Genomic DNA, 13,671 nt, shown 5'->3' with positions numbered 1-13,671 from the left:
AATTAAATTCAAACAAAACAACAGCTTTATTGTATCATGTGGTTTAGCAATAGACCTGAGGCTACTAGTCAGTGAAAAAGAGGAGTGATTACACGCTTTGCTGTGGAAGTTACATGATAAGTTCATTAGAAACCTTTATGAAAGTAAAGCTAAGTAAATGGGAATTCAGTTTTCCACTACCAAGTTCTCTCCTCACTGTGACTATTTGAGCTGAATTGTTGTGCTCTGCATGGGAGTCAGAAATCATTGTTAGATGTAAGGTCCCATAGTATCTTCAGCTGGGAGAAGGGGAAGCTATGTCAGAGTTGCCTTTTACTTTTTATAGCTTTTCTTTTTCCCCAAGAGCTATTATTGGTAGCAGCTATCTCTAAAAGTGCCTCCAAAGCTATGTGGTGCTCACAAAGCTGAGTTTAGTCTGTCAAAATCCAAACGAGATTTGTGTAATGTTTTGAAGTGCCTAAGTTCCATTTCTGAAAGGGATTTGAGAACCTAAAAGCCCAGACCAACCACCCAGCTCCTGCAGCATAACAGATTACCATGTGTCCTCTAAGCTGCAGTACCTCTCCATGTGTCTACTTTCAGTCTGTGGCAGGTCTGAATTTACTTCATGATATGAGAGGTTTAAATTAGATCAATTTACATTGCATTTGTATGCACACTTACATTTACTGCCATTCAGCTTGCACGCAACCTCTGGTAACTCCTGGCTGGACAGGTCTGAGTAACCTGACCCTGCATTTGATTTTTAAGTACCACTCAAAGTCAACAGGGCTTAGTAACAAAGGTGCTTCTGAAAATTTTACTCAGAAACTGGCAATTGCTTGTGAAGTACCCATGTTTGATTGATTGATTGATTTAAGGAGATCCTGGCAATTTTAGGAAAACAACAATATGTAGCCTGCAATAGGATAACACTTCCTAGAGAAGCTGCTTGTCATCAGATGATCAATCTGGCATTGTTCCTTACGCCACATTATGAAATTATGAAATTGATTGTCCTCATATAGACATATTAAAGCTTAATTTTCTTTAATAACTTCTCTGTGCTAAATGTGTAACAGAGATGGGGAGTGGGGGACACTTCCATTCATCACAAGCCCACCAAAAATCCCAGTCAAGGAGCAGAGCCCAGCACGATGACCTGTAAGGAGACCTCAGTTACAGAGATCTCCACATATGCCTCGCATTTGGGGTACAGGGTGACAATGCTGGAAACCCATCAAAACATTCTTCATCTCAACACTGACAGGTGAGGACCCAGAGAAGAAGGCCTTGGGGAGAGCCTGAGATACTTGAGAACAGCCAATATTTCTATGGAGCTGGTCACCTGTGAATTGAGTATTTTTTTTTATTTCTGAAATGCTCTCATTCTGGACACTTAGCACTTTGCTGTAAGGAAGGTGGGCAGCCCTTTCATAGCCCCGCCAATTTCTCCAGACACAGCAGAGCAACACTGGTTGAAAAAAAGTGAATGGCTGTAATTTGTGTCAGTAAAGATCTGAAGCAATCACCAGAATGTGGCTTTATTCAGAGACAGCTTATGCTGGAAGAATTTCGTTTTGCAGATACAATCAGGGGTTATTCTATCCCTGCTGCCTCTATAACATTTTAGCAATTCCCTACTGCCTTCTCACTTTGTTTGGCTAGACGTAGAGCTTCCAGTCTGCTAGCTGCTCAGAAACCCTGTATGAAGGCTACTTGGCATAAGTGGCAACAGTCAACCTGCACATTTGCATAAGGAATCTTGCAGCTGGGACTTGTTGGACTTACAGTAAACATTTCAATCAATTGCCATTAGAACTGGGCTGAAATCAGACCATTCTGGATTGCCTGTAAAGGAAGGTCTCCTTATGCCGTATAGCATGTGTACATCCTGATTCAACCTGACTTGAATTCTGTATTGAAATAAAAGAGACTGAGTATGAACTGATTCAAAGTAAACATCAAAGGTTTGTAAAGATTTTAAATAATTGATTCTTGGACCATGTTGGTGAAGCATATTAATATTAGTGTACCACATTTAGAAACAGGGAAACTGATACAGGAACTTTTAGGCGGTTAAGTTGTTAGGTGAACACTTCAGGAGAAAAAAACCCCAACCATTTGATTTTTTTATAGGAGTGTAAGGAGAATGCCTACAGTGTCTAGCACTAGCCAGAGACTCAGCAGTCCTGCTCTGAGGGTGTTTTTGAAAACTGCCCTAGCCTAGCATCCCAAGCCACACAGAGAGCCAGTGAGAAGAGCCAGGTGAGAGCTAAGGAGTTTCTAATCACTGCTGTGTCTTCTAGCCCAAGCTTCTGGACTAAATATAAAGTGAGCTGTCAAGTAAATCATAGAATTATAAAATAGTTTGGGTTGGAAAAGACCTTTAAGATCATCAAGTCCAACCATTAAATGCACTCACACCATATGTTAGAAACATCACAAAGCTTTGTTGGCCATATAAAAATTGCTGCACATGGGAACAATAACTCTTTCCTGAAATCCAAATAACTATGCTGATCTAAATCAGAAGACAGAAAATCTGCCCCTTTCAGGATATGGTCATTGTGCAAGTGTTAGGAATATAACAGCGATTTAAAAAAACCCCAAACCTACTGAATGGTACCTGCTCTTCTCAGAGCTATTGCTTTTAAGTGTGAGCTGTAAAACCTCTATTCTGACATTTTAGCTCAGAGGAAATATCCCTGTCAGTGATATAACCCCCTACAGGTCAGAGTCCTTAGCTGGAAGTAAGCCTTCTTGGCTGAAGGAGTGATCATTGTAGAGTACATAGGGAAGTGTCAGTCAGGTTTTCCCTTCCAATTTTTCTCCTCCATTCTTCATTTTCAATGTATGATAAAATTGGAGTTCAATTCAAGGCAGATAATTTGTAGAAAGCAGGGCAGTCACTGCTTTTTCAAATATATAATGCAAAATGTAAAGGTGACTGTATGTCTTTGAGGCAGTTTCTGACTGCGAATTTATTTGAATGTAGTTGTGTCTGGGTAAATCTAATTTGCTGTTTATATTGAAGTGGAGCTTTGGAGACTTTTGAGCATGTTATTATTGTACAAAAAACAGCATTGGAAAGGAAGACAGCACAACAGGAAACCTGCGCAGCTCATGGAGAAGTGGGGCAGGAGCTTTCACTTGTATTTTCACACTATCTTGTGTAATAAGCTTAACTAATTTCTGAGCAGGACTCTCAAATTCGACAAACCAAAAACAATACCAAGAGGGAAGGATCTCAGCTTCCTCTGTTTTTCCAGGGAGAAGGGGTGTCCAGGGGAGGGGATGGGCTTTCCCACAGCCTTCTTCTCCATTTGGGTCATTCTGGGACATGTTTGTGAACTGCAGCCATGTCCTTACTGACACCCCAGATGACCCCAGCCAGGCCACAGCTGCTCCATGCAGAACCAGGATCGACATAGTTCCCTTTAAAATCAACAGTTTCTCCATGGGTTGGAATAAATGACCCTAATTAGCTACGGTTTCTATCCCATGGTGGAGCAGGCACCAGCCCTGACCGAAACCCCTCCTGGGACCACAGCATCTCTGGGGCCCTGCTCATGTGTGCACTTGTGGAGCTGTGCTAAAGGCACCCTTCCCTTTGGCAGGGCATGGTCTCCCTTAAGCAGCCCTGAGGACAACAGTCACACAGCTTCGGCAGTGGCTTCAGTGGAATGGGAGGACAGCAGATGAACATGCACATGGGTGGAGTGGTTGCAGTGTTTCCAAGGCTGGCAGGCAAACAATTCAGTATTTATGATTTTCAATATTCCAATTGCAAATACAATGATCTATGTGGGAAAATATGAAGGAGAGAAAAGAGGGTTATGGGATGACCTGGAGGATCACAGCAAAGTTAAAGAGGGGAATTTGCAGCCACCAGTGTGGTTACCCTTAAATGTTGTAAACAGAAGCCAAAATAGAATCATATGACAGCAAAATCAAATTTTTAGTAGAGCTTTGGGGTTTGTTTGCTTGTTTGTTTGTTTGTTCATCTAGCATCCCACTGCTTTGTCCTTATCACGCTGCACGAAATCTACTTTGAATATATAGCACATCCTCAACAAAAATCTCACAGTCTGATCAAAGCCAGCTAAGGGAAAAGGTCAAAGCACAGGTTATAAGGCACACAACTCCAGGGAGCTCTGTCACATATGCATGTCTGTATATAAACAAAATCCTCTCTGCATGATGCACTGACAGTACATAAGATTCATGGAGTGTGCTAGTCAGGAAGCAGCACTGTGCTGACAGAACTGCATGGCAGCTGTGAGATTAGCTGTGCAAAATGACCAGCTGCAGAGCAGAACCTTCCCAGGCAGGCCTGGATACTCGTCCCCATGCTGAGACCAGAATCTTGCACCGATTTTTTTCACATATGGAAAAAATACTGGGAACCTTTAAGATTTTCCTAAATAGTAGTATAAAAAGCGATTACAATAGCCCCGCTGCCTGGCTGTTCATGACTTTATTCTCCTTGTGTGGCTCCCATTTGGTTCACCATTAAAGTGCTGTTGGTGTATCTTGCTGGACCCGAGAGAGGGCTGCACTTTCAAATATAAATTCATAATTCAGAGATTCATAAAGTATAAGCTCAGCAGAGACTGTTACAATATTTTGTTCTGATCTTTTCCATCATGTGAGTCATGGATTACCATATATGTACATATACATAAGAATCACTGAATGCCAGTTCGTGGAGCTTAACTTTATTTTATATGATTCAAGCACGCTACTTGTCTTCCCCTCCTGCTTACAATCTTTGGCTTCAGGGGACTTGTCTTTCTCAAACTTTTCTCTGTATTCCTGTTAGGTCTCTGTATGCAGATTTACCTTCAGACCCAAGATCTTCTGCCTGCCCAGCACCAGGCAAGGCGGAGCTTGCTAGGGGAATCTGCCTAACCCTGTTGCACGACAGAGGCCAGCTAAGCTTGCTCCCCAGTATGAGAAGCTCCCCAGTATGAGCAGTACTTGTGTGATACCGCCGAAGAGAGCTGCCTGGGGAAACTCCAGGTCTGGGAGTCTGACTCTAGTCTGTCTCCAGCTCTGCTTTGCTGTATCTCTCCCACAAATTTCTTTCCTTCTCCCTCTCCTTCAGACATTTCCCCTGTTCTGCTCCCAGTCACTGGCAATGTCCTCCTTTGCTGCCTTGATTCAATTTCTTGGATGCATTAGTGCTCAGCTACCTGATTACTTTTAATTCCTTTCTTTGTTCTATTGATTTTGCCATAACTGAATCCATCTGTTGCATCTGACTTATGGGAGGATGGGAGGGCTGTTTTTCAAATGGCTTCTTTCCTCCCTAAAAGGGTGGTGTTTTACAGAACTCAGCATGAGAGTTTTGGTGCTGCCTAGAAATTTCCACAGAACATGTTCTGTATCATTTCATTACTACTCAGCTATTTGCTGGTTATTATTAACAAATTTGATTATGGAGGGTCAAACTGTATGTGAAATATACAGTGTTCTCTTTCCCTTGTTCCTCCAAATAGCTATTTGTGCCAGTCATGTACTGTGCTCTGAGCCAAAGACAGTCCCACAACTGCCAAAAACACAGGAGTCTCCCATATTTTCATCTTTCCACTTGCTCCCCAGCCAACTCAGCTTGGAGCTCCCTGGCTCCAAGCTCCATCTTCAGCTTCCTTACAAGCTACCAGCTCCCTTGTCCCCACAACCTGCTGTGATTCCCTCCCAGTCCACAGCTCCCTTCCCCAGCAGCAGGCCAGAACAAAGAAGTGCACTGTAAATAGGAGAGACCTTCTCGGTTTGCTTTGCATGTGGTCCTGATTATTATGGTCTGCCTGTTTTAGCTGGTGGGAACTGTTTCTGGAGGAGAGGAGTGAGCCAGATGCTGAGCAGAACCCATCCTGAGAGCAGTGCTGGAGAGAGCAGAAGAGCAAAAGGCAGCAGAGATGTTTCAGGAAGCATGAGCAGAAAACGTGGGAACATGGGTGAAGGAGAAGCAGGCTTCCTGACAGCTGCCAGTTGTGTGCTGCAGCACCAAGCCTTCCTCCATGGCAGGTCAGGACCTATATACTGTTCACACTCAGAATTCCTGCAAGTACTCCGGCTTGACTCAAAGAACTTTGCTGCCTGAACACATCACATAGTTGTTCTGCCTCCAGATGGCAGACGGCGATACCAAGACAAGCTTTGCAGTGGTTCTCTGCCTGTGGATGGCAGATGGTGTGTCTTGGAGACATACATAGATAAAGACAACTTTTTCCTGACTCAGCTTGGCTTCCACAAGCTCAGCTACTATCAGAGAAGTGAAAGATGGTATCACAATGACTTGCTTATTATATGCTATACATTTCACAGAAAGTTTATTACTATTTTTTAAATATAGATGCCCTGAGCAAGACTTCCTGCCTGATGGCCAAACAACCTTGAGGCCACATGAAAAAACCATCAAAGCTCTGTTTCCACTGTGATTAACTAGCCTGAATGCTGGATTTGTGCATAATAGAGAGGAATTTACCCCATACCCTGGGTGTGGGAAGCTTCTCTTTTATAGTAGCAGAATGACCTAACACCTCAAATCTGCAGGTAGGACCAAAGAGTTGGTACACAACTGATGCCACCTCTGTTTTGGCCTCTTGTGTTCCTGTATCCCAGCAGGCGTGCTGCCACCCTTTTACATCCTCCCATGCATGCAACAAATCTGCAGCGATTTTCATCTCATGCTTATAGTAGTGGACATAATCAAGGACAGCATGAAGGTGTGTGAAGGTCGAGAGGGTTCATGGGTAAAGGTGGAGAAGGTTCAAGGACAATGTAGAGAAGGGAATTTCTCCTAGGAAGTTAAGAGAGTGCCTTAACAGTTGAGTGAAACCTATCCAATGTTACTTCAGCCTTCTGGCTGATATTTTGATACAAGATGTGTGATGGAAATCAGCGTTTTAATTTCTGCAATAACCACCACAGTACACAAGTATTGTTCAGAAATTTTCTATTACTGTCTGGAGTGTTAGCTTTTATGGTGCCATATACATGTGCAGTATGGACAAGTTACAGTTGCCGTGGGAATGTTAGTAATGAAATTCTTGAGTTCTCAGGGCTTAAAAATCTCAAATGAGTTATAAAGGAGACTTGTTTGCATTTCATTTCCTTAGTTAAAGGCAGAAAAAATAAGTCCCACAAACCTTTGTGACAAAATTTTCCAAACTAACACCCCTTCGTCGTAGAGCTTTGACTTTTTTTCCCAACAAATCTCTCTTGTGTCCCTCATCACTATGATTGGAGCAAAAAGGTTTTTGAACATTTGGTCTGAGGAAATGCAATGCCCTTCCTGGCACTATCATTTTACCACTGACAGTTTTTCAACATGAGTTATGGAAAGGTGAAATTTTGTTCAGGGTACTGAGTGAGAGACCTGAAACCTGGGTTTTATTTTCAGTATTGGGCAATCTCCCCTGACTTGTGTTTTCCTGATTTTGCTGTCTGTAAAAATAAACTTTTGCTGCTTATTCACACTTTCTTTTTTTTAAGTTCTTTTTGTGTGTGTGTGTGTGTTGGTTTTTGGTTTTGTTTTCTTTTTTTTTTTCCTTCTGGTTTTACTCCATAGTGAGTCTGGAGTGCTGTTGGAAGTCTGAATGAGGCTGAGGGAGGAAACTGGAAAAATGCAGGTTAGTATTCATGATGTGTAAGGCATTTATGCCAGAAATGTAAACATTGAGCCTGTTTTGGGAATTCCAAAGGAGCATTTTCCCCCTAGCAGGTATCACCATTTTCCGTTTTAAAACATTGGTTGTCTCCACGAGGTATCACTGTTTTCTGTTGTAAAATACTAGTTGTCTCCACCTGATCACCCACTTCCCCATTCCTACTAGTATGCATCATGCCATCACCTGGAATTCATCAGCATCCTCACTGGTTCAGTGAGGCAGTCCATTCCTACATCCCCAGCATGCACAGGACTAAAAGTTTTCATGCTCTTATCTGTGCAGTGGGATTGAGCAGTTCCTCATGAGAGTTTCTTCCATTCTCACAACATTACGTTTACAGTTATCACAGCCCAACGTTGGTTTTGTTTATCTGGGAAATCCTCTCTTTGAGAATAATTTTCAGAAAGTGTCTGATACTTTTGATCCCACCTTTCCCCCCAAGTTAAAATGAGCTTTTAACCTCCTTTTGGCAGGAAAGGAAGAAGGTCTAGGGCCTGAAGACAATGAGCAACCACATACCACCAGGAAAACCTAATTTTTTCCTGATAAGAGAATAGCTGCTAGAGCAGAACCTGATCACAGGACAGCCAGAGCAGCTCTTTTGAGTTAATCTGCTTCCCCCTCTAACATCATTCCACAACACAGATAATAAAGGATTTAACAACCTGTAATGCTCCATTCAGAAAGGCACTGTGAGTTCCCTGTGTATTTGAAGGCAACATCAACAGGAGCTGTAGTGTCTCATGCTATAGTATGCAGGGTGCTAATAGCCTGTTACTCTCTAAGCTGTAGTTTATAGGTTAGGTACAGATGTAGTAGGAGGGTATTTGTAGCAAAGCCAAGGTATTTGTAGAGCTTACAACTGCAACATAAAATGCTATTTTGCACTCAGGAAGACATAAGATTATGTTCCTATTTCAGACACATATCTAGATGTATTTTTCACACAAAATATGAACTCATACTACTGCTTTCCAGTCTTTGAAAACTGGATGAGGGCAGTTTTGAGGATTGCAGGGATGAATGTGGTGTGTGAAACAGTTACAGGAAACTTAGGAGCCATAATCCTTGGTTGGTCTGTAAGGGGGCATGCAACTTCGTAGAGTAATTTGATGTCATTATAATACAACAGTGTAATAATAAGTTACATAATAAGGTTATGACTCCATGTGAAGGAGGTGAAACAGATATTTGACATTAAGGACATAGGTATATGGATGGGAAGAGAGAAAAATGATCTGGGTGAACTGCGGTTAAGAGATGATGGGAAAAAGGCATAGTCTGAAGTTAGTTGATAAGGTGACAAGGAAAAACTAAAAAAAAAAAAAAGGCAAAGAAAGGACAAAGCAGGCAAAGAAGAATGTATAATCTCTGCCCATGGCAGGGGGTTGGAACTTGGTGATCTTAAGATCCTTTCCAACCCTAACTATTCTGTGATTCTATGATTTTATGATAAACAACAGAGACCCAGAGAAGTCAGGAAATAGATAAGTCAATTTATTATAAGATTGGTTAATGTATTACATAGTCATTAACAATGACCAAGAATGACTACTAAGACAATGAGCACAGGTGCCTCCAATCCCCTCTGTCTTCCAGAATGCTCCTTTACAGATCTTGGCATTTCAGAAACCTGGATGGATTGAGGAGGTTGGAGAGGAAACTGTGGAAAGTAAATGTCTCCACTGGCCCAGCTGTATCACATGGTCTGTGGTAAAGCTTCATCACACGTTCATCATCAGTTCCTGGAATCTGGAGAAGAAGCAGTCATCTGGGAAAATTAAGAGGTAGGGCTTGAGTGTGAAAATAGAGTTTGGATATAGCGGTATAGGAAGAGGGATCTGGTGATCAAAATGCTAGCAAGAAGATGACATAAATATTTTATCATTCATTAACATGTTTTCACTCATTTTCTGATACTACTCTACAGACAGGTAACTGTTGACTACAGAACTGATCCAAATTTATTTGAGAAAAGGAGGTATCTTTAATGAACCGTGTATGGACATTTGTTCTACTCAAAATTAAAAGATACCTAAATTTAACAGTTAGGTCTGATTCTTAATTACACTGATGGATAATTATGTTTATTTAAATATATTTAAATTGCTGAGGTGAGTAGCTCGAGAGAGGACGCCTTCAACACCGGAGCCGGGGTGAGGGGGAGATCAGCATCCAGGAGCCTCAGCTCAGAGCGACAAGAGCCACCGAGAGAGCCTCAAGTCCTCGACAGGACCTGTCCAGGAGCCGGCAGCTCAGCTGACGAGAGCGAGTAGCTGACTCACACGGGGCCGAGCCAGGAGCAGCGGCACCAGCCCTGACTGGGTAAAATCCTGACCCAGGAAGCGAGAGCGGCCAGGAGCGCGGCGAGGGAGTTTGTGCGGGATGGTGAGCCCTCGTCGTATGAGCAGGGCCCGGTCCGGGAGCTCTGCTCTGGCTGCCCCGGCGGTGGCCAGCGTAGGCACCCAGACAGAGCCGAGGAGAGGGGAGGCTGCAGTGCAGAGCTCAGGGTGCAGAAAGTGCCTGCACTGGTCCCGTGAGGGGAGGGTGCGCAATGGGCAGGGCTGCGCTCGGTGCTCCCTGGTGGAGGTCCTGCAGCAGGTGGCTGAGCTGCGGGATGCTGTTAATAGACTGCGAGATGTCAGGGAAGCTGAGAGGAAGCAGGAACGCTTGCTCCTGGCCCAAACTGTGCAGGGGCCTCGAGCTTCACCTCTACCTCATGAAGGAAAGAAGGAGGCTGTTAACCCGGGAAGCTGGGAATTAGTGATGAAAAAAAGAAGGAAAAGGACAACCAAAAGCAAGGGGCTTCCCCCTAAATCCCCTGTCCCCACGCAGAACCGCTTCGCTGTCCTGTAGTGGGCTAATGAGGAAATGCACTCACACCAGAAACAGCCGGCTGATGCACTGGTAAAGATCTCTGCTGGTGCTGCCAGGAAAAAGCGGCGGGTCGTAGTAGTAGGGGACTCTACACTGAAAGGGACAGAAGCACTTGTCTGCCGGCCTGACCTGCTCCCAGGGGAGGTGTGTTGCCTACCAGGGGCACGGATCAGGCATGTGGCAGAGAGGCTGCCTGCTCTAGTAAGTCCCACAGACTATTACCCGCTTCTAGTGATACATGTGGTGCTAGGGATATAGATAGTAGTCACCTGGGGAACATAAAGAAGGACTACAGAGCCCTGGGAGAGGTGGTTAGGGGCTCTGGAGCTCAGATAGTCTTTTCATCAATTCTCCAGGATACAGGGGAGGACGTAAAAAAAGCTAGGAGGATTAGCCAGGTTAATAAATGGTTGAAAGGGTGGTGTCATAGTCAAGGGTTTGGGTGTCTTGAACATGGGACTCTAGTTTGTAGGCCAGGTCTACTGAGGGCTGGTGGAGGTCTTGAGCAGCAGTTTTGGTAGGAGGCTTTGCCAGACTGGTCCAGGAGGCTTTAAACTAGATGTGTTGGGGGAGGGGGGCATCATTCCATCTCAACACACCCAGTCAGTTGCCAGAACCTATAATAAATACTTGGAGCATTGTAGAGATATCCCAGCCGCTCCAGCCAATGAGCCGGCTTCATTTGGAGCTCAGCTCAGATGCCTCTATACAAATGCCCGTAGCATGGGGAACAAACAAGAGGAATTAGAGATGTGTGCACGTCTATGGGGGTATGCTATAATGGGCATCACAGAAACATGGTGGGATGGCTCCTATGACTGGAGTGTTGGAATGGAAGGTTACAGGCTCTTTAGAAAAGACAGGCCTGGCAGGCGGGGAGGGGGAGTTGTCCTTTATATTAGGGATAGGCTGGAGAGTATGGAACTCTGTCTGGGGACAGGTGAGCAGTCAACAGGGAGTTTGTGGGTCAGGGTTAAAGGGAAAATAGCTATGGGAGACATTACTGTGGGGATTACAGACCACCTGATCAAGAAGAACCTGTGGATGAAGCACTCTACAGACAGATAGGAAAAGCCTCACACTCGCAGGCCCTTGTTCTCATGGGTGACTTCACCACCCTGATATCTGTTGGAGCGACAGTACGGCCCGAGACAAGCAATCCAGGAGGTTCCTCGATTGTGTGGAAGACAACTTCCTTCTGCAAGTAATAGAGGAGCCGACAAGGAGAGGTGCCATTCTTGACCTCGTGCTCACCAACAGGGAAGGGCTGGTTGGAAATGTGACGTTCCAGGGCAGCCTTGGATGCAGTGATCATGAGATGCTCGAATTTGAGATCCTCAGGACAGTGAGAAGAGTGTGCAGCAAGCTCACTGCCCTGGACTTCAAGAGATCAGACTTTGGCTTCTTCATGAGTCTGCTTAGTAAGGTTCCATGGGATATAGCCCTGGAGGGCAGGGGGCCCAAGATTCTTGGTTGATATTCAAGGATCACCTGCTACAAGCCCAGGAGTGTTGCATCCCAACTAGAAGGAAGTGCAGCAGGAGGGCCAGGAGACCTCCGTGGATGGATAAGGAGCTCCTGAGGAAAATTCAAATGAAAAAGAGGCTTATAATAAGTGGAAGCAAGGACAGGTGGCCTGGGAAGAGTACAGGGATGTTGTCTGGGAAGCTAGGGACCAGGTTAGGAAAGCTAAGACCCAGTTAGAATTAAACTTGGCTAGGGATATTAAGGATAACAGGAAGGGATTCTACAGGTACGTAGCAAATAAAAAAAAAAAAGACTAGGGACAACGTAGGCCCCCTCAGGAAGCTCTCAGAACTGGCTACACGTGATTTGGAGAAGGCTGAGGTTCTGAATGACTTCTTTGACTCGGTCTTCACTGGCAAAGGCTCTGACCACACCACCCAAGTCTTGGAAGGCAGATGCAGGGACTGTAAGAATGAAGACCTTGAGCCCACTGTAGGAGAGGAACTGGTTCAAGACCATCTTAAAAACCTGAACGTGCACAAGTCCCTGGGACCTGATGAAATCCATCCACAGGTCCTGAAGGAGCTGGTGAGTGAAGTTGCTAAGCCATTGTCCATCTTATTTGAGAAATCACGGCAGTCAGGTGAAGTTCCTGTGAAGGGACTGTAGTGATAGGACAAGGGGTAATGGGTTAAACCTTAAACAGGGGAAGTTTAGATTGGATATGAGGAAGAAGTTCTTTACTGTAAGGGTGGTGAGGCACTGGAATGGGTTGCCCAAGGTAGTTGTGAATGCTCCATCCCTGGCAGTGTTCAAGACCAGGTTGGACAAAGCCTTGGGAGATATGGTTTAGTGTGAGGTGTCCCTGCCCATAGCAGGGGGGTTGGAACTACATGATTTTAAGGTCCTTTCCAACCCTAACTATTCTATGATTCTATGATTCTATATTTTCTTTCAAATCTTTTCATTTGCTGAAAATACAGCAATCAAAAAGGGGGAGCAAAAATTGTTCTAGAGGACATAACTACAATTGATAATGTCAGCAACTTGCTTTATATATGAATTTGCATTTGAGAAAAATCAGCGCAGAGCCAGAGGAAGAAGAAGAAGGAATAATAAAGCATTACTGAATTAAACTATGAATAGCATTGTTTTAATGAGTTGTTTCATAACTGATAATAAGATGTTCTTTTTCTAATCATTCCTGACGCATATCCTGTACTGAACAGTGTTAACTTTTCAGCTTGGAGAATATGAATTCTCCGCTTCAAATGTCATCTCAATTTTTAAATCTCTAACATCTTAGTGTTCCAATTACTTCTATCCAAATTGACTAACTTCATGACTGGGACTTACATACTTGATTACACCAGTGAGATTTAGTTCAGTGGAGCAGATCCTTGGCTGTCAAGATTCAGAGATAGTGACAGCTCTGCCAGTGAAGGGCCTGACCTGTAAAGTGGCAGTGGCTTAGTCCTGTACAAAATGCCATGTGCCTTCAATGTCTTGTAAAAGTACTGGCAACTGTGTTAGCGCAATAACTTTGCAGAATTGCTTAGCATCTTAAAATACTGAGTCCTACACTGATTTCATAATGTGCTTTTTTTTCTTTTTTGGGGGCTGCTTTTATTTTCTGTCTCCTGAAAAATCACAGTAACGTTGTTACAGC

General features: G+C 44.0%; 1 long non-coding RNA gene across 1 annotated transcript; it reads left to right on the top strand.

Annotated features, from left to right (window-relative positions):
* The first annotated feature begins 7,515 nt into the window (after positions 1 to 7,515).
* Positions 7,516 to 9,653, top strand: LOC130597171 (uncharacterized). Its single transcript, XR_008971688.1, has 2 exons — positions 7,516 to 7,619; positions 9,258 to 9,653. It is a non-coding gene; the product is annotated as an uncharacterized LOC130597171 (long non-coding RNA).
* Positions 9,654 to 13,671: the final 4,018 nt, after the last annotated feature.

Source organism: Pezoporus wallicus, unplaced genomic scaffold (assembly GCF_028554395.1).
Source record: "Pezoporus wallicus isolate ANWC-B61680 ecotype Strahan unplaced genomic scaffold, APGP_CSIRO_Pwel_v1 contig_3817, whole genome shotgun sequence".
Taxonomy (NCBI): Eukaryota; Metazoa; Chordata; class Aves; order Psittaciformes; family Psittacidae; genus Pezoporus; species Pezoporus wallicus.
Note: the sequence above shows the minus strand (reverse complement) of the source record. Positions and strands in the feature narration are given on the sequence as shown.